This window comes from Chlorocebus sabaeus, chromosome 15, assembly GCF_047675955.1.
Source record: "Chlorocebus sabaeus isolate Y175 chromosome 15, mChlSab1.0.hap1, whole genome shotgun sequence".
Classification (NCBI taxonomy): Eukaryota; Metazoa; Chordata; class Mammalia; order Primates; family Cercopithecidae; genus Chlorocebus; species Chlorocebus sabaeus.
Window position 1 is genome coordinate 76,489,295 of NC_132918.1, and position 27,218 is coordinate 76,516,512.

The 27,218-nt window shown below is 40.5% G+C and overlaps 1 pseudogene; it reads right to left on the bottom strand.

Moving 5' to 3' along the window:
• LOC119625701 (calponin-2-like) overlaps positions 1-27,218 on the bottom strand; it is a 62,650-nt pseudogene that overhangs the window by 22,372 nt on the left and 13,060 nt on the right.

The following is a 27,218-nucleotide window of genomic DNA, read 5'->3' on the forward strand; positions in this document are numbered from 1 at the left end:
ATACTATGGGAGATTGGTGAGGGAGAGAGACAGAGAGAGGCAGAGAGAAAGAGAAAGAAAGAAAAGTATCTCAAAGCTTTCCAGTTTCAGGAGTTATACCTTCTTCAAAATACCATCAGAGTTCCCCGAAATAAATTGCTTTTCACACAAGCTTTCTTAGGGGATTTCTGTTGCTTGCCACCAAGTGATGACTGCCCATGCCTGTATCTTCCATGTGACGTTTTATTGTGATTTGTGTTTTCCTGGATTAAGCCATACCTTTGAACAATCATGTATTTTAACGACAGCCCAATCCTTACAAATGTCCCAGATTCCCAGTGGCTTTATGACAGATATTTTATTACACAAATTACAAGGCTAGAAACCATATCCCCAGTTTTCAAGAGTCTATAACAAAATAGGGTTTGAGTAGTAAAGGAAGAAGAGAAGAAACACTTTAAGTCCACTGAGAGAATAAAATTGATGTCAAAGGATCCTTACAACTATACTTTAATCTCTACCTTCCACACCTTTCCCAATCTTCTGGAATCTTTGATGATGTTATTTTATTTTGTTTATGCTTTTGAAAGCAGTTGGGGAGATGAGTAGGGTTTGCCAGATTTTGGAGATAGAAAGAGACAATCAACTGGAATCTTTGACACCAAAATAATAAAATTGTGAAGAAGACACTTTTCTTTTCTTTCCTCTATAAATAAACACGGAGCACAATCAAGTACATCAATTGCAGAGGATGAGTGACATTTAGGAACAATGACTAGAATAAGCAAATGCATTGCAAAATACAGTATGCCCGGTCAAATTAAATTTCACATAAACAATGAATGTTGCACAGTATGTACTTACACTGCAAGAAATTTTTCTTGCAATTCTAGAAACCTTAACTTACCTTCTTGTCTCAAAAGTTCAACTGAAACTCCAAAGCTGAAAACACTGGGGAAAAAGAAGCCAAACAAACCAATGTCCCTAAAATGAGCTGCTAGACACACTTTGCCTTCAGTTTGGATTCTGCCTCAACTTTTGTGCTTAGGGTTCCTTAACTTTCCATCTCTTCTATATACTCTTGTCAAAGTAGTCTGTCTAAGAGTTCACTCACACATTTATCATTGGCTATAACATGCAAACTCCTTTAGGGCAAGGCCGTATCCAATTCATCTCTGTTTCCTCAGAATCCTGAGAGCACATAGAAAGTGTTCAATAAATGTTCACTGAGATAAAATATTTGCCAACTACCTTTTGCCTCAATTCCAGACTTCCCTTCCTGGCTTTTTGAAAACTTTCTTTCTATCTCTAATCAAGCCTCAGCTGGCTAACTTTATTTTTTATTTCTTCTCAACAAAAGCATCCACGTTTATTAAGATTTTGTTTCTCCTATTTCTTAAACAAGCTCTGCCTCTCTGCTTGTGCTAAGGTAGATAGATGCCCTTTCTGTAACACCTTACCTCTGCTCCCTGAAAGTTACATAAACATACTTAAGATCCAGTTTGGCTGGGCACAGTGGCACATTCCCTGCAGTCCCAATGACTTGGGAAGCTAAGATGGGAGGATGGCTTGATCCCAGGGAGGTTGAGGTTGTAGTGAGCTGTGATCATGTCACTGCAATCCAGGCTGGGCAACAGAGTGAGACTGTCTCAAAAACAAAACAAAGCAAAACAAACAAACAAACAAAAACCAGTTCAACTATCACATTCTTCAATTGTTCCATCCAATGCTATAATGCTATCTCTGTTTCATGAAACTTCCATATTAGAAGTTAAAGGAAAGTTTCACCTGCAATGGTTTTTCCTGCTCTAAGACCCTTAAAATAGATGACTATATCACAAATCTCTCCTGTCTGCCCCTTTAGCGCAATGCTTATCCAGTGGGCATGGCCCACAAACAGGAATTGGATGGTATTTCCATTGCTACCAGCACAATTCATGGCTTAAAACCTCCCACAGTACCTAAGGAACAAGATATTGGAGGCTTTCATTATTTGCCTTGTCAAGTCTTACCCACCCAATATCCAAATGCTCTGATTTACAGCAGGCTACTGGGGGCTGGAATCTGAATTGCCTTAGTTAATGGCTTTCCAGAGGCCAAAACCATATGTGCTAAAGATAATTTTTTTAAACTCCACTTCAGGGGCCAGACATGGTGGTTCACGCCTGTAATCCCTGCACTTTGGGAGGCTGAGGTGGGAGGATTCCTTGAGCCCAGGAGTTCAATACCAGCCTGGACAACATAGCAAGACCCCTGGTTCTACAAAAAATAAAATAAAATAAATGAGAAATATTAGCTGGGAGTGGTGGTGCACACCTGTAGTCCCAGCTACATCAGGAGGCTGAGGTGGAAGGATCACTTGAACCCAGGAATTCAAGGTTACAGCAAGCTATGATCATGCCACTGCACTCCAGCCTGGGTGACAGAACAAGACCCTGCCAACAATAAAATAAATAAATAAGTAGATAAATGAATAAACCTCTACTTTACATAAAAAGCAAAGCTCAGAAAATTGTTTAGGGAAGGGGTTAATAGCATGGGGGTTTAATCTTGGCCCTTCTACAAATTTTAATCAATCCAACAAATGTTTTTACATCACATCTCATTTTGATACATGTTTTTCAGACCATGAGAAATTGGCAACTTCACATTTATCAGACATTTCATTTCTTCTTCTTTCAATGACAGTTCATATTCTGATTTGGGTTCAGTGTGAAATCTGAGCTTGAGATGTAGTTTGGGGAGTAAAGAGGGGTGGTCATTGAAGTATTGGTGTTGGAAAAGATAGACCAGGGAATGTGGTAGGTGTGACTACCTGAGTTTATAAAAAAAAATATGGATTTTCATAGTTAATTATTCTGAATTATTCATTTAGCAATGGCCAAGTGAACCAGAAATGAGCAGTTTAAAGCCTAATCTTAAGCCCTCTGCTCACATTTGATGTTATGGGATTTTTGTTGGGATAAACTAAATCATGTTTCCAAGAATCAAACATATTGGTAAGTGGGAAATTTCCAGAAGGCAATATCAATAAAGCTGTGTCTGCCACTCCAATTTGACACTGTGAGATAGAGATAAATCTGGCAAGGGATAGCGGCTGCACTGGGTTCTTTGTAGAACTGATAGTGGTCCAAAATGATGAAATCATAGCATCTGCTCTGACTGGGTATAAATTGTTTAGAGCAATTTCTATGGTTACTGGGCCAAAGTCAGCACAATCAACTGCAGATTGGAGAATCAGAAATGTTGACATAGAGTTCAACATTAAGCAAACAAGGCATGTTGCTGTAAGTCAAACCACTATCACATTAGCTTTACAAGGAAATAATTTTCAGAGATGCCAAAGAGTCAGTATATCCCACACACCACTTTACTATGGCAGCATACACTAAGGACACAAGGGGTTATAATACTGTAACTAAGAACTACTGAATATATAGGACTCTGCAAGGAGGAGTCAATGTTTTATTGGTCCCTGGTTTGGAGATTAGGAAAGTTATGCTTGTTCCTCCACATATCAACAGAGAAGCTCAAGGGGTAAAACTCCACCATTGTGAGGTCTCATTTTTGCTCTGACATCCTAGAACAAGAATAATGGGGGTCAATGAGGTTATCTAATGATGCTTTTCTCACTCTTAAATTTTAATCATCGAAATAGTAATAATGATAAAACAGTAACAAGAGTTAACAATTAACAAGTGCTTATCTATACCAAGGACTGTACTTTATTTAATATTTAACCCAGCCAGGTGTGGTGGCTCATGCTTGTAATCCCAGCACTTTGGGAGGCCGAGGCGGACAGATCACTTGAGGACAGGAGTTCAAGACCAACCTGGCCAACTTGGTGAAACACCATCTCTAATAAAAATACAAAACAATTAGCCGGGCGTGGTGGTGGGTGCCTGTAATCCCAACTACTCAGGAAGCTGAGGCAGGAGAATCTCTCAGACCCAGGAGGTGCAGGTTGCAGTGAGCTGAGATCACGTCATTGCAATCCAGCCTGGGCAACAAGAGTGAAACTCTCTCTTTAAAAAAAAAAAAAAAAAAAAAAACCGTAAGATAGGGTGGATCATTTAGGATCATTTAGGAAGTAACTCATGGCTTGGCATACTCTTTCTGGAGATCTTTCCTGTCTCTAGAACTTCCCGAAGATGCTGGTTAGAGGCAACATCCACACTATTATGGAAGTGGCATTCAATGCTAACCTCAGATGCAATATACAGTGTGAGTCCATCTTTGGCTTCCTTTTTTCTTCATCATTTCTTCTTCTTTGGTCTTGGTTAGATAGCTAGGTAGCTGCATAAGGAATTAGATTAGCCTATGAGTGAACCCCATTAAATGTTGAACAGGAGCACATCCAAACTTAGTCAAACTCAGTGCTCTTACAAGATGTAAAGATGAAAGGATATGACAAAAGAAACTGATTGTTACTTTGGATGCCTAGTTTTAAAAATAAAAATAAAAATTTGGCCCACTACTTAGGAACTACTCAGATCTTGGAAGGACTCTGAAGAATTCTTGTTTTAGAGCTGTGCTATTCTCAAATAGCTATTTTTATGATTAACTTCTATTCTGAGTGATAAATGAAAAAAAAGAAATTCTTGAACTTTCAGCAAAACAATTGCCAAGATTTGTTTTATCATAGTGACTCAGAGAATTACATTTATATTGTCCTGACCTCAGAAGTCTTCATTCTGTTTTGGAAAGTAAATAAACTAAAACAAGATATTTTTCTTTTCCACTAAAGAGATGTTCAGTGTTCTGTTCTGGGACAAGATTGATCCATTTTATATGGTAACTGAATTCTTCACCATTGTTCTTGTCTGCATATATCTGTCAACTTTGAGTCTGGAGTCTTAGACAATTAGCTAAAAAGTTAAGAATTCAGCTGTTCATTCATTGGCAAGTTGCATTGCCTTTTCTCCCTGTATTAGTCCTTTCTCACAATGCCAGAAAGAACTGCCTGAGACTGGGTAATTTATAAAGGAAAGAGGTTTAATTGACTCACTGTTCAGAAGGGCTGGGGAGGCCTCAGGAAACTTACGATCATGGCAGAAGGGGAAGCAAGCACATCCTTCTTCACATGGCGGCAGGAAGGAGAAGTGCTGAGCAAAGGGGGGAAAGTGCCTTATAAAAACATCAGATCTCACTCACTATCATGAGAACAGCATGAGGGTAACCACCCCCATGATTAAATTACCTCCCACCGGGTCCCTCCTATGATGCACGGCGATTATGGGAACTATAATTCAAGATGAGATTTGGGTGGGGACACAGCCAAACCATATCACTCCTCCTTTGTGACCTGGCTTTGTCACTTACTCATGTAAAACTGTTAGAATAATGGTGAAAAATAGTAGCAGTGAAAAAGAATTGTAACAAAGTAAACCCAGCTAATGGAGAGACTTCTGTAGAAAGTGGACGTCAGAAAAAGATCTCATTCATTTGCAAAGTTTTAGTGAGCATCATGTGCCAGATACTATGATTTTCAGGCCTTAGGATGGAGGAAGTGAAGGATAGCTCATGGCAGCTTCCCCTGGGGAAAGCATGGGCTGTAGAGGCAGGTAGAACTGGCCTTGATCTACCCTGGGGAATAGGTGACATTCAGCTTTACACCAGCTTCTGGTGAATCACAAAGACTAGTCATTTGATTTTTTAAAATGTTTTATTTTGAATAATTGTAGATACACAAGTATTTGTAAGAAATAATAAAGAGATATCCTGTGTACCCTTAACCCAGTTTTCCCCAGTGATAACTTCTTGTATAACCATAGTATAATATTACAACCAGGACATTGACATTGATTTAATTCACCAAACTTACTTAGATTTCACCAGTTTTACATGTACTCATTGTGTGTGTATGTGTGTCTATTTAGTTCTATGCAATGTTATCACAAATGTGTAGATTTGTGTGCCAACCACCACAGTAAAGATACAAAGCAGTTCTATGGCAACCATGAATCTGGTTCTCCAGCTCTATAATTGTTGTCATTATAAGAAGGTTATATAAAGGAAATCACATAATGTAACCTTTGAGATTAGCTTTTTCAACTCCACATAATTCATTTGCGATCCATGCAAGTTGTTGCATGTATCAGTGCTTTGTCCTTTTTATTGCTTAGCAATATTCCATTGTATAGATGTGCCACAATTTGTTCAACCAATTACCCACAGACACATGTTTGGATTGTTTTCAGCCTTGAGCTGTATCAAACAAAGCTGCTATGAACATTAATGCAGATTTTTGTATGAATATAACTTTGCATTTGTCTGGGATAAATGTCCAAAAGTGTATTTTCTGGGTTGTATATTAGATCTATATTAGTTTTATAAGAAGATGCTGAATAATTTTCTTGAATGGCTATACTATTTTACATTATCACAGCAATACATGAGTTTCTCTACACCTTTCCCTAATAAATGTGTAGCTATATCCTATTGTGAATTTAATTTGCATTGCATTTCCTGAATGAGTAACAATGCTGAACACCTTTTTCACATGCTTATTTCCCATCTGTATATTCTTGTTAGTGAAATATCTGTTCATGTATTTTGCTCATTATCTAATTGGAAATTGGATTGTTTGTTCAATTTTCATTGTTGAGTTTTAAGAGTTCTTTATATTATATGTTCTAGATATGTCTTTTGTCAACTATGTGGTTTGCAAATATTATCTCCCAGTCTACAGCTTGCTTTTTCATCCTCCTAACAGAGTCTTTGCAGAGCAAAAGTTTTTAGTTTTGGTGAAGCTCTATTTATCACCTTTTTCTTTAATGAATCATGTTTTTGGCATCAGGTCTAAGAATGCTTTGCTAGTCTTAGGTTTTCAAGAGTTTCTCCTTTTTTTTTTCTAGAAGTTTTATAGTTTTACATGTTACATATAAACCTATGGTCCACTTTGAGTTAATTTTTTAAATAAGGTATGAGGTTTAGATTGAGGTTCTTTTTTTCCTATTGTTTGCCCATGAATGTCCAATTGCTCCAACACCATTTGTTGAGAACACCGTTTTCCCCCCACTGAATTGTTATTGCACCTTTGTCAATGATATGGTTTGGCTGTGTCCCCACCCAAATCTCATCTTGAATTGTAGCTCCCATAATACCCACATGTCACTGGAGGGACCCGGTGGGAGGTAGTTGAAACATGTGGCAGGTTTTTCCCACACTGTTCTCATGATAGTGAATAAGTCTCACAAGATCTGATGGTTTCATAAAGGGCAGTTCCCTTGCATATGCTGTCTTGCCTGCCACCATGTAAGGCATGCCTTTGCTCCTCCTTTGCGTTCTGCCATGACTGTGAGGCCTCCCCAGCCATGTGGAACTGTGAGTTCATTAAACCTCTTTTTCTTTATAAATTACCCAGTCTTGGGTATGTCTTCATTAGCAGTGTGAGAATAGACTAATATAGTCAAAAAATGAGGCATCTATAAGGGTCTATATCTGTGTTCTCTTTTCTGTTTCATTGATCTACATGTCTGTCCCTCCACAAACACTACATTGTTTTGATTACTATAGCTACGTAGTAAGCATTAATATGAGGTAATTTTCTCCCATTAGTTATTGTTTTAAAAAATATTTTAGCTATTCTAGGTGCTGTGCATTTCCATGTAATTTTAAAATAAACTTGCCTATGTCTATTAAAAACTATGCTGGGCTGGATATCCACATGCAAACGAATGAAGTTCCAACCTTTCCTAACAGCATATACAAAAATTAATTCAAAATGAATCAAATAACTTAGGTAAGACCTAAGGTACATGTGCCCTGGTGGTTTGCTGTACCCATCAACCCGTCACCTACATTAGGTCTTTCTCCTAATGTTATCCTTCCCCTAGCCCCCCACCCCCAAACAGGCCCCAGTGAGGAAGTTGTTTTTAATAGGTATAGAGTTTCAGTTCTGCAAAATGAAAGGAGCTATGGAGACAGATGGTGGTGAATGAAAGGAGCTATGGAGATGGATGGTGGTGATGGTTGCACATTATGAATGTATTTAATACCATTTAAGTGTATATATAAAATATTAGGATGGTAAATTTTATGCTATGTGTATCTTACCATAATTTTAAACATTGAAAACGAAAAAATCACACTGGGATTTTGATAAGATTTGCATTAAACCTACAGATGGATTCAGGGAGAACTGACATATTTGCTATGTCATATTTGGCAATACATAAAACACCACCATGATTTTAACTTTCCCCTGCAGGTTGCTTTGCCTCAGCCCCTGGATTTCAACGCACCCTGGCTCATACCTGAGTTCACCACAACCTTTGGACCCCAGAACTGCCCTTGCTGGTTCTGGTCTCTGGCTAAATCCTCTATGGTTGCAGCTTTGGCTACTACCTACAGCCTTAGGGGAAAACCCAGAACTTGTGTTTGAATTCTACCACCACCAGATGTTAGCTGAGTCACCTCCAGCCTCAATTTCCCAATCTGTGGGATTCTTTGCACTGTAGACCTTAAATGGGAGTTATTGCTATTATTGCTGTAACATAAGCTTCTACCACTTACGTTAACTCAGCATGTGCAGTTAGATTTTAGCATCTAAAATGCCAATCTGCAATCATCTTTATTGGTCATATTTTGCCTATTTTTATCCGTCATTCCAATTTGTTGCAATCATTTCAGTCCCTGATATAATCCACATTTTAATCTCAGTTATTGAAAAATAGTGGCAAACAAGACAGAGTCATGGATAGAATTTGACGTACCACTAGAGAAATCTGTTCTCATCTAGGTCCTTTGGTTACGGTTAACAAAAACACATTCTAGGAAATCAAAAGAAAGCCAAAGAACCATGCTTGGGAACAACAGAACCAGATAGAACCAAAAACAGGTACATGACAGTCTAGCCTAGGAGGCTGGCTCTGGAATAAATAAGCTCCAATCATCATCTGTTTGTCTGTGTCACTCTATTCAAGATTTGCAGAGCCCAGAGAAAGGTATTATTTGCTGAGCTCAGGTCTCGTGACTGACTCCTGGTTGTACCACGGCAGTAAGAAGAAGGATCTGGCCAATGAGATTCTTTAGCATCTGTAATAGAAGGATTTCATCTGCACTTCCTGCCCCAGATGAATTCAGGGCACTGTCAGGAGAGGTCATGAGTACTCGGATGCCACAAAGTGCCAAAAATCCATTCGAACTTTTTCTCATTTGATAGTAATTCACTAATAAGCACTTTCTGATGATGGCCATTCAGCCAGAAACAGATCCACCCAATTGTCCAGGAACATAGATCCACTAGTACTACCAAAGATGTGTTGACAAATTGTTACAAAGTCTTGTTGAAATACAAGTATGTGAAACCCATGGCATTCCTTGAATCTACTGGAACCTAGCGTAACATTCACATTGGCATTTAAGCTGCCACACTAGTTGTGTAGTGATCCCAAGTTCTTCACTTAACTTCAGTACTCAAGTCTTCTCATTGACAAAAGTGAGATAATGGTTCTAAGCTCACATTTTGGTGGGGGCTTTTTAAAAGTACTATACAGCTTATTTGCTATCTATGTGTGAGTTATTATATAATGCCTACTGTCTGCTTACAAGCACAGAGACTAAATGGAAGTCCCTCACTTCTGTTTAGTTTTTTTGAGGGCTAAAAAGTTAAAACTAGGGAGAAGAAATCTGGAGGGAGAGTTGAGTTGCTCTGCAAAAGAGAAGAAATAGAAATGGAAGACCTTGAGCCATCTAGAGAAACCTGGAAGGGACAGGTGAGAAACAGGACTGTGGGAGAGGGGGAAACCCTCCGCAAAATGGCAGTTTCCTATTAGAGTGGACAAATTACAGACCAAAGGCACACTCAAGGTAGCTGAACCCTAGTGGTATAGAAAGCCAACAGGACCCAATCACTCATCTACTGGCATTCCCATTCTAGAAAATAGCAGAAATCTTGGAGGTAAAGCTCTGTGAACCGTAGAATTTGAGAGTTAAAGGCAAATTTACATAGATCGCAAGGGGCAGGAAAAACCCCCACCTGAATTTCGGCCTATATACATTTGCATTCATATACGAGAAGCAATAGAATAGTGAACTTTTCAGTCCTTGGGTGATTTTTGTTCAAGCAGAAAAAGGGGGGGGGAAGTCTCTGTGTTCTGTTATTCCAACTTTGATCTTTTATTCATTCTCTAAGGGCATAAATGATTGTTTATCTATGTTTTCATGAGTAAAACCACTCTTGAGTACTTTTTGTTTGTAGTTGTTGTTATTTCCTGCTGTGGATTTTAACACAGAAGCCTTTCGTTTTGAACCAAATGGATCAACAACGAGCATCCTACAACTGCCATGTGCTAGATCACTTTCTTTGTGGGCTCTTTTGCCTTATGCTCATGTAGGGTACAAAATTAATTACAAGCATGAATAGCTTGTGTCTGCTGTGTTGGAGAACCTGAGGTGATATTGGCTGCCACCTACCATACCCCAGAATGTGCCTTCCCACAGCTTCTGCAGAACATGTAGCCCCAGGAGGATATGTTTTATACCATGCAGCCTGGCCATTCTGGTCTCAGTCAGGGGTGCAAATCTAAAACAAGAGCAACCAAACCATGGCCTCTCCATGACCTCTGGAGTGGCCACAGGTAAAAAAAGACAAGTTATGGCCAGGCGCGACGGCTCACACCTGTAATCCCAGCACTTTGGGAGGCCTAGGTGGGCAGATCATGAGGTCAGGAGATTGAGATCATCCTGGCCAACACGGTGAAACCCCGTCTCTACTAAAAATACAAAAATTACCTGGGTGTGGTAGCATGTGCCTGTAATCCCAGTTACAGGGGAAGCTGAGGCACGAGAATTGCTTGAACCCAGGAGGCAGAGGTTGCAGTGAGCTAAGATCACAGCACTGCAATCCAGCCTGGCAACAGAGCAAGACTCTGTCAAAAAAAAAAAAAGTTATTCCAGTCAGAGTCTCTTCCTCAGATACTTGAAACAGGAAATGAGTAAGAGAAGATGATGACAATGTACATCAGAGAAGGCCATGAAATACCTTTAGAAGCCATGAGGAATCACGAGCAAGCCAGAATTAGGAGAAAGCAAAGTCTACAGCAAGAGTAGAGGGAAGGTGACATAAGAAACGATAGCACTGTGTTAACCTCAACCTGTTCCTGCCTCAGGTATGTATAAGCACATCCAAGCCATTCCCTTTGCCTACCTTTTACATTCTCTCTTTTTCCTCTTCTCATCTCCCCCGTTCTTTGCTTGAAGACAACAAGGCAGAAGAATTGGAGTGTTACCATCAGAAATCATGGAAATGCACCATCACAATTCCCTTGTTTTTCCCTATTCAAGCTGAGCTTTATGAAAGATACATTAACCACGTTGTCAGATGGAGGCATAATGACAACAAGCCCGTCCTTCATCTTTTCAAAGTGCCCAGATAGCAATAATGTCTGAGAATGTAAAGTTTTCCCATCACAGCACTCTTCTCTCTTGTTGAATCTAATTGTAGCACTAGAAAAAGAGAGACTGACTCTTGCAAACCTCCCAGTGAAATGCCAACTGTAACACATCATTAGCTAAATAAGAAACAACAAGGTCAGCATGGTGCAGGAGAAATGGCAATGTTGTACTTGCTGTTGATTCAGAACTCGCGGGTTTGTGAGGAAGGGAAAAATAAATGTATATAGAAGTAATGTTGGCAAGGTGCAGTGATTCACGCTGGTAATCCCAGCACTTTGGGAGGCCGAGGTAGGTGGATCACCTGAGGTCAGGAGTTCAAGACTAGCCTGGCCAACATGGTGAAACCCTATCTCTACCAAAAATACAAAAAAAATTTAGCCAGGCATGGTGGCACACCTGTAATCCCAACTACTCAGGAGGCTGAGGCAGGAGAATTGCTTGAACCTGAGAGATGATGTTGCAGTGAGCCGAGATCGTGCCATTGCACTCCAGCCTGGGTGACAAGAGCGAAACTCCATTTCAAAAAAAAAAACGAAGTAATGTCACTACAGGCCACAATATATAGGTGTGCATGGGAAAATATAGTTGAGTGTATTTTCAGGATGTGGCAAGCGGATGTGGCTCAACCAGAGGAGGAATTTATAGCAGCAAGTGACAGCCATAGCACCATAAAACTGCACAGAAGCTACTTTTAGGCTTTGAAGATCAAACAGCTAGATTCAAAACACAGATAATAGAATAACAACTGCTGCTTAACAGGGAGTAGGAGATAAAAATAATTTGCTACACTTCGCTGGATTCCACCCCATTGCTCTAACATAGCAGTCCCGAGCAGTTAATTTATTAGAGTATGTGTGGTTGCCGCAGATGAAGGAAACTCTATCGGTGATGGAAGAAACAGTAGACAGGAAATCCTGAGCCAGCCATTAAAAGAGGAGTAAGATTTCTGAAGCCAGAGATGATACAATAGGAGGTGAACTGAGTTACAGGAAACAACTCCTGGTGAAAGAAGGTCTCTTTGCCCTAAATCAGTAAAAGGGATCTACATTAAAAATTCATATTTAATTGTTAAAGTTTATTTTAAAATAAACTAATGGTTGTTATGCCTTATTTAATTAAGAAATTAAAAGAATTTCCTGAAATCAACCTAGTTTCTAACTTTGACGTCAGCCATGATTATTACAGACCAAGAGGCACACACAAACACACTCCCTCCCCTAACACATCTCTTAAACAAGAGATCACCCTCCAGTGACCCTTAAAAAGATTTTGAGAACTATAAAGTCACAAGAATAAAATCTTAACACTGACAGAATATAAGCTGGCTACAGATGACATTTCCAACCCCCTCTCCTTGTCAATACAAAAGATGCATTGGATGTGGGAGACAGATTTGCTGAGATACTCATAGACTTGTATGTGTGGCACTTTATGAAAAAATGAAAAGGAACCAGACTTCCCATTTAAATTCTCTCACCACTACCCCTTCCTTACCTTTTTTCCTTGCCCCCCAACTCTCACAGGATCAGAGTAACATGGGATAAAGACGATGAGAGTATAGAAAGTAAATGATAAAAATATGTGCTCTTGAGTCATTGGAAGATTTTGATTCAAAGTAATGGGTGATTATTACTCCTTGAAGCCACAGCCAAAACCAAATTTAAAATATTCCCTCTCTTTCTTCTGACGTCTTTTTCTCCAATCTGGCAACTGGCAATGCACTAAAGGAATGTTTTCATCAATGTGTCCTAATATGTTATTCAAAGTAAGATTTTATGTGAGATAGCCTCAGGGAACTTTCTGGAAGAAAAAGGCAGCCCCAAAATTGGATGCACAAATTGCTTTAAGGTTTTAAGATGTGGTGAAATATATTGTGCCTTCATTGTACCCCAAGCCAGAAATGGAAAAAAGAAAAAAGAATCAGTACAAAGAACGGCTTTCCAGGCAGTGCAAAGGGACTCAGTATTTCCACAGGTTTGCAAAAATGCAACAAGCAAGGAAGCCAGTGTCCCCAGTACAAAGTGACCAGACCTCTGAGCTTCTAGCTGGCAAGTTGCCCAGCAGAGATAATAGGATGTTATTGAATTTTCAGGCATCTCGGTCAGTGATGGAGGTGGAGGGGTGTTGCAAAAGGATAATGGAAGGAGCAGGGATTGGGAAAGCAGGGATGGAGGGGCAGGTAAATTCTGGAAGTGGAAAATTATTTTTCAGGCATAGAAAAACTTTAAAAAATACTACTGTACTACTGTGGAAGTCATGTACTAAAAGTGTCCTTATAAGAAGAGATGTGAAGGGTGGTACATGGGTCATAAAATAAACTTTGTGGCCAAGACCTTCTGACCACTAAAACCACAGATGCTTAAACAGAAAACTCCAATAAAGAAGAAGGATGGTACTCTCCAAGTAATAAGCCACTTCAGTGGGTATTCACACTCTAGTCCCAGGCCCATATTCATAATAAGGGCAAAAATGGAAACACACACGCACACACACACATGCGTGCACACCCCACACACATACACATGGCTAGAGGCAGAGCATCCCAAGGACCAAGTGTCGGAGGAGGCAATGGGAAAACGCATTCACTCATTCAGTGGGAAAACTCATCCTTTCTAATTGCTTTGCGTTTGTTTTTCATCTTCTCTCGCCTTTCTTCTGATGGTGATTATGATTGTATTTTGAAATCATGATCCACCGCTGCAGCACTGTAATTACATAAATATGGCATTATAAATGAAGGTTAGCACCAGAAATAGCAAAGCAGAGAGGGGTGCAATTTGTCTTTGTGGATGCAAGTGTATGTGTATAAGTTTATAAATACCTCTTTTAGGTGGCATTTGGAAATAATCTGCTAGTGCAAGCAAGGGGGTCTTAGGAAACAAAACAAAATCCTCAATCCCATTTTCAGCTGAAGAATACAAAGGTGAGAAAAGGCAAGTTCTTCCAGTCATGATAACTGGAGACTGTTAAGTAAGAGCTAGGCTTAAACTGAGCTCAGATTTCCCAACTGGCCTGGGCACCATTGGTTCTTCTTGAGGACAGGAATCAGTCTGCGTCAGTACAGTTTATCGACAGTGCTCTTCAGCAACCCTAGAACCTCAGAGAGTATCTCTTAACCTCCTATATCTCCTTCTGAACAGGAGAACATCTCTCTCTCTCTCTCTGTCTCTCTCTCTTAATTTCACTTACTTTTGGCTGCAGCACACCAACCAGTATCTTCAACCAATCAATAACTCAGTTCCTTTCACTCTCAGGGAAAAGGAAAATTCTGAAGTGTGTACCATACAGGGTGTGTGGTAGTTCTAAAACATGTTAACAAATTATTAGAACCTTCTCTCTTCAAGAGATAGAGACTGAGTTTTCTCCCCTTGAACGTGGGCTATACTAAGTGACTCATTTGGAATGATCAGAAGATGACAGTGATGCTATGTCATCATAGCATCATTTATGACCAAACCTAGGTCATAAGAAGGCAACTTCTCTTTGGTATCACTTCTGCTAGGAAAAGCCAGCCTCCACATCGTGGGAACTCTCCAGCAGCTTGTGGAGAAGTTGATGCAGATGGGAACTGAGGTCTCCTGCCAACAACCATCACCAGTTCACAAGCTACATGGCTGAGCCACCTTGGAAATAGATCATCCAACCCCACTCGTCCCTTTAGATTACTGCAGCTTTGACTAATGTCTTGACTATATAATTTTATGTGAGATCAATCCCGAGCTAAAACCACCTGGATAAGCCACTCCAAATTCCAGATGTAAAAAAATATGAATGCCGTAAATACTTGTTATTTTTAAATCACTAAATTTTGGGTCAACTTGTTACATAGCAGTAGCTAACAATACAGCATCCTCATGGTGTTGACCCCCAGTTACCCATACCTCTCACTTGCTCATCAATTACCTCACTATGCTTCCTTGTATCACCTCCAAACTAAAGAAACTTCACTCAAAATTCTTGTCTCAGAGTTTGCATTAAGAGTCTCAAACATGCCAAATAAGATAGATATTATTATTATTCTCACTGTAGGGATTTAAAAAATTAATATGCAGAGATGACAGTTATATAGCAAATAATAGCAAAACCAGGTTTTCTGAATCCTAATCCAACTGCTTCCTGATTCATTAGAGCTGCCTCTCCCTGCCACTCATACCCTCATTCTTTGCCATTTTAAGCAACCTCTTCTCTCTCTCTAAGAACAAATCAGTTAATTTGCTCACTCACTGCATGCCTAGACACTCATCTTAATGTCAAAATTTAAAAACCAGTCTCAACAAATTAAATAACCGAAGCGGGAACTTTTAGTCACTGAAGCCTAAATGTATTTGTTTTTCCTAATGATACCTGTACACAGCAAGGAGGAACAATTAGCAAATCAATGGATTATTCTTTTGACATTAATGCAAAAACTATATGTGACTCTACCTTTTTTTATGTCTAGACTACAGGTGTTGGCCTGAAACTGCTGACCAAAGAAATGACCATGCTGTGTGGGCAAGAAATGATGAAGATAAAGCCCATATGTGCTGTATTTTCTGTTTGGATCAAATAAAAAGTACAGCCAACTCATCTGTCAGATATTTAATCATAATTATTATTGTGTTATGCGGTAATTAGGCATAAATGGGACATAAATGACTCTTGCTAGCAGTACTTTATATATCAAACAATTTTTGTGTTTCCAAATATCCATCTCTTTGATAATTTTCAAGTGTCTGTCTCTACTTACTGTCACTGTGGTTGGTTTCCCCTGAGTCAGACTGGTAAAGAACACATATGGGCTTTGGAATCAAACAAAGCACTCACACTGTGTGATCTTGATCAAACCACATAACATCTCTAGGCCTCTTGTGTAAAACTGAAATGAGTGCCTCTCCAGCAGGGTCACTATAAGAATCAAATGAGAAACCGAAATGCAGTAGCTAACACAGCGTTAGTATGTAGTAGGTGCTCAGTAAAGACCTTCTTCCTGTCTTTTATATCAACATTACTTTCACATACCTTAATGAGAGGTTCTTGATCCTCTCCCCATGAGTTTTTTTAATGCCCTGTATCCCTCCCCTGAGAGCAACTATTTTTATTCTCCAAATCACCGTCCCATGCTAAAATCTTAAATTTATCCACGCTTTCAAAAATATAACTCTTATCAGCTGAAAAAAAAATTATACAAAACTTTTTTGTATATAACATGACAGATGGCTTTGGTCCACAAGTAGAAATAAACAGACTTAAAATGCATCTGGGAATAGGCACGTCAACACTTTGGCATGAATGAGTTCTAGTTACAGGCAATTTCTCTCTCCATTTGATTTGGTTACGGCTGGTGAGTAAGTTAGAAGAGACTGGTCATCTGAAAAAGCGAAAGAAGAACATGGTGCTATGGCCTGCAGTTGTGTTCATCCAATAGGAGGCTGGTCATATTTTGGAATAATTTGGCAAACATGTACAGACAGGAAATGTGCTCAAAAATATTTCATGTCCTTGTGGCTGTGTGCTCTTTGGAGCCTTGCAGGCGCTATGAAGATGAAGAATTTGCGTCTTTCATCTAGAAGAGATTTGTAAAAGCTATGTTCACTGATAGACACAACGGCTCACAACAACAGCAGCAACAGGGTCAAGGTCAACTTCCACTTATTAAGGGCATAACATTTATTTGCATACCAAGGTCAACAAATCTCTTTTATGTCTTTTTTCATTTGGTCCTCCTGCAGCCCAAGTGAGTACTATTATTCCATTTTACAGATAAACAAAGTGAGACCAAGAGAGTTTAGATGTCATGCCCCACAAGCCCACAAATAGCAGGCAAAAGAATCAGGTCTGGAATCTCAATTCCACATTCTTTTCTCTTACCACATTCCCCTATTAATAAATAGCTTGTTTGTTTGAAGGATAAATGGAAGCTAATTTATAAATTCTCCAGCTAGCTTTTCTTGCCCCATACTGGTGTTTAGAACCACAAAACCACACATCCACATTACACAGGGTGGTGTAAAAATAATTTTTAAATAATCACATATTAATCTTTGAGAAGAATAATCTGCCATGAATAAAGAGATGATTTCACAGGGTCCAGGATAATAGGAAGCAGCTGTGGACTTAACCATGCTAGATAATAGAGTGATAAAATGTGCATTATTTTGAGCAGTTGAGGCAGCCAACTTCTTTAATCAGTGCCTATAACTTCTGCAGAAGGAAACATTCAGATCTCACCACAATAGAGCAGACCTTCACTGGCTCATCTGTGCACAAACTGACAGTCAGATTTTTTTTCAACTTCTCACCACAACATGGAGACTTCTGACCACAGATATCAGATTCATGTATAAAGCTCTCAACCCCACCAGACAAGAACCACTTTCAAATACAATAAATAGAAGAATCACTTTCAAAACGAGAAAGTGAGACATGGAGTATAACAAATACAAATTGAGCTAGGCACTATGCCAGGAGTAGGGTCCCTGACCTGAAGGGGAAGATAGAGCCGTGGTTCTTAAGCCTGGCTGGTTAATAGTGTCACCTCAGGGCTTATTAAAATCCCAACACCTAGGTCTCAATTTATTGACAATTGATTTTTCTCAAATCAGAAACTCTGGGAGTAGGACCAGATATTAATATTTTTTACTTGGTTCCATTGCACAGCCCCGCAGTTGAGAAACACAATTATAGTGGAATCTAAAGTGTTGCAAATGTATTTGATAGAATCACTTGAGGTCCTGGTTGAAAATGCAGATGCATGGGCCCTGAACTGTAGCTCCTGACTCAGAATTTCTAGGAAAATGATTTGGGAATACAATATATTTTGAACAAGAGCCCAAAGATTGTTATGATTAGAGAAGTTAGGCAAAAACCTGACATTGTCTTCAAAAAATAATAATAATAAAAGTGAGAAGACAAACTACGGAATGCGTGAAAATATTTGCAAATTACATATCCGACAAGGGGTTAATATCCAAAATATGTAAAGAGTTCCTACAATTCAACAACAACAAAAAGGACAAAGGACTTGAATAGACATGTCTCCAAAGAAGATATACAAATGGGCAACAAACATATGAAAAGATGCTCAACATTATTAATTATTAGAGAAATCAAATCAAAACCACAAAGATAGGAGATATCACCTCACACCTATTAGAATGGCTGCTGTCCAAAATCAAAAAAAGAAAGAAAAAGTAAAAAATAACAGGAAATGGCAAGTGTTGGTGAGGAGGTGGAGAAATTAGAAACTTATACACTATTGTGGCCACCATGGAAAACAGTATGGAGGGTCCTCAAAATATTCAACATAGAATTACCATAAAACTCAGAAGTTCCACTTCTGGGTATAAATCCAAAAGAATTCAAAGCAGGAACTTGGAGAGATATTTGCACCTATGTTCATCACAGCATAATTCACAATAGCCAAGAGATGGAAGCAAACCAATTTCCACTGAGAAATGAGTAGATTAGAACATGTGGAATATACCTGCAATGGAATATTATTCAACCTTTAAAAAGAAGAAAACCCTGTCACATACCACAGCATGCATGAAGCTTAAGGACACTATGCTAGACAAAATAAGCCAGTCACAAAAGACAAATACCATATGATTCCACTCATATGAAGTATCTAAATTAGCAAAACTCATAGAAACAGAAAGTAGAAAGGTGGTTACAAGAGTCTAGGAAAAAGGGAGACGGCAGAATGGTTGTTCAATGGGTGTGGAGTTTTGCTTTTGCAAGATGAAAAATTCTAAGGATCTGTTGCACAATATATAATTAATACTACTGAACTATACAATTAACATGGTTACAAGGGCTGGGCGCGGTGGCTCAAGCCTGTAATCCCAGCACTTTGGGAAGCTGAGGCAGGTGGATCACGAGGTCAGGAGTTCAAGATCAGCCTGACCAACATGGTGAAGCCCTGTCTCTACTAAAAATACAAAAAAAAAAAAAAAAATAGACAGGCATGGTGGCATGCACCTGTAATCCTAGCTACTCAGGAGGCTGAGGCAGGAGAATCACTTTAACCCAGGAGGCGGAAGTTGCAGTGAGCTGAGAACACGCCATTGCACTCCAGCCTGGGGACAGAGCAAGACTCCATCTCAAAAAAAAAAAAAAAAAAGTTACAAGGATAAATTTATGTTATGTGTTTATTACCACAATTAAACATTGAAAGAAAATCTCTTTATTTTCAAAATCTGATATTGTCTAACACTTCAAGTTTCCATTGTCCTGTCTGTCTTTTTTGCAGCCCAAAGAGCAAAGAACTTAGGGTTTCCCAGTTTTCTGTTCTGCAATAACAAAACAAAACAAAAAACATGTAAGCCAAAATAAAAACCATTTTTCCAACTGCTTTCTAAGGAAGAACTTTCTCAGTTACAGAAAGTTCAAACATGACTATAAATCTAGACAAGCCAATACATAGATTGCTCTGATTAAGAGAGGAGAGCTTTACAAGTGCGTGGGATGGGAAGTCCTTGGATACTAAGGAAAAGAGGTGCCAGGAGCCTGGGCCTCCTGTGGGATTAGGAGTGAGAAGGGTGCCTCAGGCTATTTGTGGGGCCTAGGACATTTGGGGGATGACACACTCATTGTGAAGAAGTAACACTGCACTGGATGTCATGGAATGTGGGATGAAGGCCACCTCCACCGCTCCTAAACTGTCTTTAATAAAATTTACTTGCTCACTCATCTTTCGGTGTGTCGGAACCTTTCTGTGAAAAGTGAAGAACTGCACGACACACTGGAGGGCACGCGGCTCAGGCAGACGCCCAGCCCAGTCCAGCAAACAGCACTGCTGCTGTTACCATCCGCCACCATATTCTCCAGAGCCTGCCCCTGACCCAGACCCCTCCTCTGCCTTTCTCCCCTCTGCTCTGTACCCCATATGGCCACAGAAGGTTCCTTGCTCTCTGGCTTCTGACAGGGGCCAACTAATGTGAACTACTAGAAAGAAATGTGAGGACAGGAGAAGAGAGTGAGGCCAGGATATTCTTCAACCCAATCCTCCCTCCTTCTGCACCACATTTCTGAAGGTGGCTACATCTTCCTGTGAAAGATGGGCAACCCCTCTTCTATGGCTCCATTTCTCATGGGGCTCCCATAACACTGCCTGCTGCCCTTGTCCCTTCAGGTCTAGCGACAGTCTAATCTCTGGGGGGTCTCAGCATCCCTGTGGGTCCCCTGAACCCTATGCACACCTTTTACAGTATCATTTTAAAATTATCTGCTGTTTCAGTGGAATTCAACTTCCTTCCGAGACCCTGAAACCTTATTGTTTGAGGGGCACAAAAAGGAAAGAATTCAATTAAGAAGAAGGTAAACTAGCCAAGCTTACCATGAGTTCTTAAGAGCCGGTTGCACCCAAGCATGGTCATGATCAGCGCCCGTCACTAACACAAGTGCAATAATAGGAACACTTGAATTACAAAATCCTCTACCCAGAAAGAGTCCAAGGTACTGCTTGTGCTGGGATTTCCTATGCTTAAAACACAGAGACAAAAGCAAAAACAGCCACACTGCTTAACTGAGGTACCAGTGTCCCCCAAGTCTTATCAGATCTTTCAGAGAAGCTCCTGGCAGGGTCACATGTTGGCAATGCTTTATTTCAGTGGTCCCCAACTTTTTGGCACCAGGGACTGGTTTCATGGAAGACAATTTTTCCACAGATTGGGTGGTGGAGGGGGATGGTTTCAGGATGATTCAAGTGCATTACATTTATTGTGCATTTTATTTCTATTATTATTACATTGTAATATTTAATGAAAGAATTATACAACTCGCTGTAATGTAGAATCAGTGAGAGCCCTGAGCTTGTTTTCTTGCAATTAGACAGTCCCATCTGGGGGTGATGGGAGACAGTGACAGATCATCAGGCATTAGATTCTCGTAAAGAGTGTGCCACCTAGATCCCTCGCATGCACAGCGCCCAACAGGGTTTGAGCTCCGATGAGAATCTAATGCCGCGTCTGATCTGACAGGAGGCGGAGCTCAGGCACTTACAGGAGCAATGGGTGTGGCTGTAAATATAGATGAATCTTCACTAGCTGGCCGCTCACCTCCTGCTGTGTAGCCCCAGTTCCTAATAGTTCATGGCCCAGGGGCTGGGTTCCCCGGCTCTGTCGACTCTTGTCGGGGCGGGCGGGGGGTGGGGGGATGTCCCCTGGAGATACTAGAAGGACAGAAGGAGAGGGTAAATTAGCAAGGCAGCTAAGTTCTAGGTAACCACAGTGGGAAAGTTCAACACTTTTAATCACAGAGTTCCTGCCAGAAACTGTTTTTTAAACTTCTGAGCTTTCAGGCTGAACTTGGAAAGGGCCGTATTCTCAGGGATAAGTTCTCAGCAACGTCATGGAGAAATCCATTCAAAAGGTCTTCTCAGGGCCCTTCAGGGTTGCAAGTGTCTCTGAACAACTAGCAGGGGGAAAACAATAACCAATTCCTCTTTCGCCACTCCCAGCCCATCGCTCATACTCAGAGACCTCTGTTTTCTCAAGCCCTATCAAGGATTAGAGAGGTCCAGAGAAGGACAAAAAAAAAATCCAGGGGTTTCCAGTAGGAGAAAAGGCAATTTTAGAACATGCAGGGAAGGAGATTGTTTGAGCTAAAAAACAAAAAAAAAAAAGAATAATAATAATAAATTGAGAAATGTAACCAAAGGATGGGAGAAAATCCAAATTGGTAGCCAGAAAGTAGGTGAGCTGTGGAAATGAACAGAATAATGATGCATAAGTATTAAAATGGACCCAAAGTGGCTTAGTCACTTTGTCTCTGAAAGCCACTTCACTATGTCCCATTTTAGGCAGAGAGGTTAAAAAGAAAGTCTGGGGGTGGCTCTGTGCTTTGGAATTAAAACAGCATCTGTGATATTATTAGCTGAGCCAAGATGTGCAGAAGCTATCAATCTCTCTGCTTGGGGGAATAACTGATTGCCAAGGGGGCCCAGACAAGCTGCTTCTCCCTCCCTGAGGTCTGGCCCTGAGTTCGGCACAATTAGCTAAGTGCTTCCGTGCTGGAGAAGGCTGGGAGCACAGTTGGCTCCCTCTTAAGCACGAAGTGCTTAAGGAAAGAGAACTCTGCTTTACACCAGTCCCCAATTGGGAACAACACCATCCACTGATACTTCTTGTGAGTGGAAACACTGAGGGGTGGGACTGGGCTCTTCTTTAGGATTTGGGAGACTGGTGAAGCTTATAAGCACCTTCCCTGAACCATGTTTTTATGAATATAAAATAAATACTAAGGATAACAAAAGAATACCGCTACCAAGATATTAAAAAAAAAAAAAACCAAATTGGTGATGTACTGATAGTTGTGTGTCTTTATTAAACATTAAATAATAGGATCTAGTGGTGGGTGCAATAACTTAAGAGTTATGGAAGTAATGATGGAAGTAATGAATATTTCAAAATATCTACAATAGCTGTGTGATATGAAAATACCTGTATAATATGTGCTGGAACTGTTAATTCTTTTTTTTTTTTTTTTTTTTTTTTTTTTGAGATAGACTCTCGCTCTGTTGCCAAGGCTTGAAGGCAGTGGTGCAATCTTTGCTCACTGCAACCTCTGCCTCCCAGGCTCAAGTGATTCTCCTGCCTGAGTCTCTCAAGTAGCTGGAATTATAGGCACACATCTACCACACTCGGCTAACTTTTTTGTATTTTTACTAGAAATGGGGTTTTGCCAGGTCGGTCAGGCTGGCCTCGAACTCCTGACCTTAAGTGATCTGCCCACCTTGGCCTCCCAAAGTGCTGGGATTACAGGTGTGAGCCACTGTGCACGGTCTGGAACTGTTCTATGGTGGGTTTCTGGTCTACACTTATCACAGAAAGAAGTGCTAAGTTTCTTTCAGATGTTAGTGAAAATAAATAATTTTTTAATCCAAGTTTATAGATCCCTGAAGTCTCTCCATGTGCCTTAGGTTAAGCTTTAAAGCTGTGTGGGATGGGAAGTCCTTGCATACTGAGGAAAGAGGTGCCAGGAGCCTGGGCCTTGTGTGGGGTCAGGAGTGAAAAGAGTACCCCAGGCCATTCTTGGGGCCCAGGATGCTTGGAGGGTAACATACTCATTGGAAAGAAGTAACACTGCACTGGAAGTAAATGGTAATTTAAAATGACAATGACCTTCTCCCATCAGAGTGAGTTCTACATGAAAGTACACATTCACCTTTTTAATTTAACTGGGCTAGCAGCAAATCCCTCAAACTGTTGGCCTTGAAAAGTCCTGAAATCTGGAATGAAGGAAAGCATTACAGACAGACGATAACTCCTTTCAGCTCCAAATCTATCAAAATTAGTTGTTCATCCCTCTTCCCTGCTGCCACACAGAAACAGACTGCACCACTTCCTCTCTTTTCCTTGGTTCTTCCTCATCCCATTAGTGTCTTCATATGGGGGTTTGGAATAGATGGCTACTGAGTCCTTAGAGTAGTCCTCACCAACTGCATCGTGAACAATCTAGGACTTTGGGATGGTTTTACTCAGTGACATGATCAGGTTTGTATTTCAGGACAATCACTCTGGCTTTAAGATTAAGAACATGACTCCAATCCAACCACCATGTTCCATCTCACGGCCACCATCCTTGTCCAAGTCACCACCCACTCTTGCCGGGGTTGTTGGAGTAGCTGCTTAACTGGTTCATCTTGTCCTTTCCTGCTGGCCAGTTCTAGCCTGCACCTGCTTTTGTATGGTCTGTGAGCTAAAATAACTTGTGGAAATTTGTTTTCCCTCTTGTTATATAAACACCTTCATAATAAGTACCTCAATTTTGCTTCCTGGCCCACAAAGCCTAAAATATTTACTATCTGGCCCTTTATAGAAAAAGTTCGCTAACCTCTGCCATGGTGTATCAGTCAGATCCAGTCAGGAAACCAGGAACAGTTTGCACCACTCACATGGGGGGAAATCTACTAGAGAATTGTTTACCCAAGGGTTATCAGAACTGAGGAGACAAACAGAACACAGTGAGGCAGCACCAAGATTAACAACTGCAGGAAGCTGCTACCACCCTGCCGTTGGAGGAATATGGGAGGACGTGGTGTAACTAATCAGGAGCAGGAAGCTGCAGGCGGCCAGCAGAACTGAAGGAGATGCTGCTAAGCAAGAGTTGCCACCCAGGGAAGTGGCGGGGGGGTGGGGGGCGGTGCTTAGGGGAGAAAATCCTGGGTCCTCACTTCCTCTCACCCCCAATTTCATAGCAGTACTTCCTATCGGCTGAAGCTACCTGGAGGGTTATTATCAAGGGGGCCTAGAAAATGTAGTTCCCTGAAATACAGAACACAGCAAGAGAAGGAACAGGCAGGAAATTGATATTAGAACAAACAGGCAAATGGGCAGCTCACTTAAAAAGTGAGGATAAAACTTGGCTTTCAAATGTTCTGTAAGAGCTGGAGATGACTTAAGTAAGGGCTCTGTGTTTCATTCCTGGAGCAGAGCAGTTAATGTTATGATCCTCATTATTACTATCAATAATTAACTTCTACCCTGCACTTGGGTTCGCTATATTGAGTTGTCCAAGCTGAGCATGATGTTGTGGCAGAAGATGGGACTGTAATTGACCTGATTTGCCCAGAAATTGTGAGGAATGGGATGAAACTGGACCACATTTATAATTTCCACACGTATGGGGCTGGGCCCAGGAACTTGCACCAGCTTCCGTCTCCCATCCAATGAAATCATTTCACATCATTTATTACAGTCCAGAAGGATAGTGAAATTAAGAGTGTGCTGTTGCAAAATGCACTCAGAGATGCTTTGTGCTAGTGGGGATTTTTTTTTCTAGAAGCATGTTTGTATGATGTTAGGAGAGACACACTTCTGTCCACCCATGCACGCTTCTTCCTTTTTGATAATTATTTGCTGTGCCAACCTGTAAAACCACAAGCATAACAGCTTAGTTTAACAAGCTTCCTCTTTTAAATGCCAGCCAATGAAATCAATGATGGGTGTAATAAGACGAAGAATGTAGCCACTAGGCGAAGTTTCTGCCACCTTAAATGTCATACGCAGGGATGAAAAGATGCACAGACTGGACATGCATCACTAGCTCAGGATGGCCATCCAGGAAGAACCTTGGGAACTGGTTTTTTGGTAAACACCACCTCTGATTACTCCTGGTTTAACTCCTTGCCATTTGAGCACCAAAACCCCAAGCCTAAGAGACTTTAGGAGTTGTAGGCTTGTAGAGAAGTATATGTCTTCTTTAGCTGCCCCTAGGGGATTATTTCACCTCACTCTGCCTCTCTCTGCTTATCTGTCAGGGTTCAGGCGTAGTGTGGATGGCAGCAATAAATAAATGCATGATTAGGTCTTAGAGTCAGCCTCTCCCTGATTCTGTTCCTCTTACACCCATTTCTGGGTTAAACTTATAAGTATCATAATCAGAGCTATTTAAATTGAATCAAAGACTTCAACTGATAATAACATTAATTATTTCTACGCAGTTCTCATATTAATTTCCAGAACAGCCTTCTCCTGAATTCCTCAAGGACCAATTGGGCTTGAGATAGGCTTCTGGGGAGCTGAGGGTAGAAGGAAAAATCGTTCTTATCCTAAGCTAGTGTTACCCAAACTTCAGTTACTCTCAAAAGTCTTCAAGATCATTGTTATATCCAAATGTCACCTCTACACTTATTTACGTAACATTTTACTTTTAATGAACCCACATTTTACTTTTAATGAACCCACATTTTTTATTTAAATTCATTTTGGTGGTTGTTGTTCTTGTTGTTATTGTTTTTGACAGAGTCTCACTCTGTCGCCAGGCTGAAGTGCAGTAGCACGATCTGGGCTCACTGCAGCCTCTGCCTCCCGGTTTCAAGCGATTTTCCTGCTTCAGCCTCCCGAGTAGCTGGGACTACAGGCACCTGCCACCACACCTGGCTAATTTTCGTATTTTTTGTAGAGACAGGGTTTCACCATGTTGGCCAGGATGGTCTCGAGCTCTTGACCTTGAGATCTGCCCACCTGGGCCTCCCAAAGTGCTGGGATTACAGGTGTGAGCCACCACACCAGGCCTTAAATTCATTTTTAATGAAAACTTTCTATTAGTTCCATAAATGAAAAGTGGTCTCACTTGCCATAGTAAAAGGGAACCATGAAAGAAAATGTGTTCTTATGTGGCCCTGGGATGTTATTAGTAGGCCCAAAATCTGAGGCCCACTTTCTACATTAGAAAGAAGAGAATTAGCAAGTGTCAAGAGAGCTGTTAAAGATATACTGGCACCAAAATGAAATATTTTTCTTGAAATATTCAGAAGGGTCTATGGCCATACCACCCTGAATGCACCCAATCTCGTCCGATCTCAGAAGCTAAGCAGGGTTGGGCCTAGTTAGTACTTGGATGGGAAATAATCAGAAGCATCAAAAGATAAATGAAAAGGAGACCATTTCCTTCTTCGAGTGACTCAGTGTCATTCATTGTTGTGCCCATACACTACCTAAATCATAGTATGGGACACATGAACAGCTCTATTGTTTGAAGGGCACATTGCAAAATGAAAATATGGGTCCTTGTTTAAAAAATTATTAATATACTCAAAAGAAAACACACAAATGGCAAACAGGCATATGAAAAGATGCTCAACATCACTGATCATCAGAAAAATGCAAATCAAAACTACAATGAGATATCCTCTTACCTCAGTTTAAATGGCTTATATCTAAAAGCCAGGCAATAACAAACGCTGGTGAGGATGTGGAAAGAGAACCCTCGTCCACAGTTGGTGGGAATATAAACTAATACAACCACTATGGAGAACAGTTTAGAGGTTCCTCAAAACACTAAAAATAGAGCTACCATATGATCCAGCAATCACACTGCTGGGCATATACCCAAAAGAAAGGAAATCAGTACAT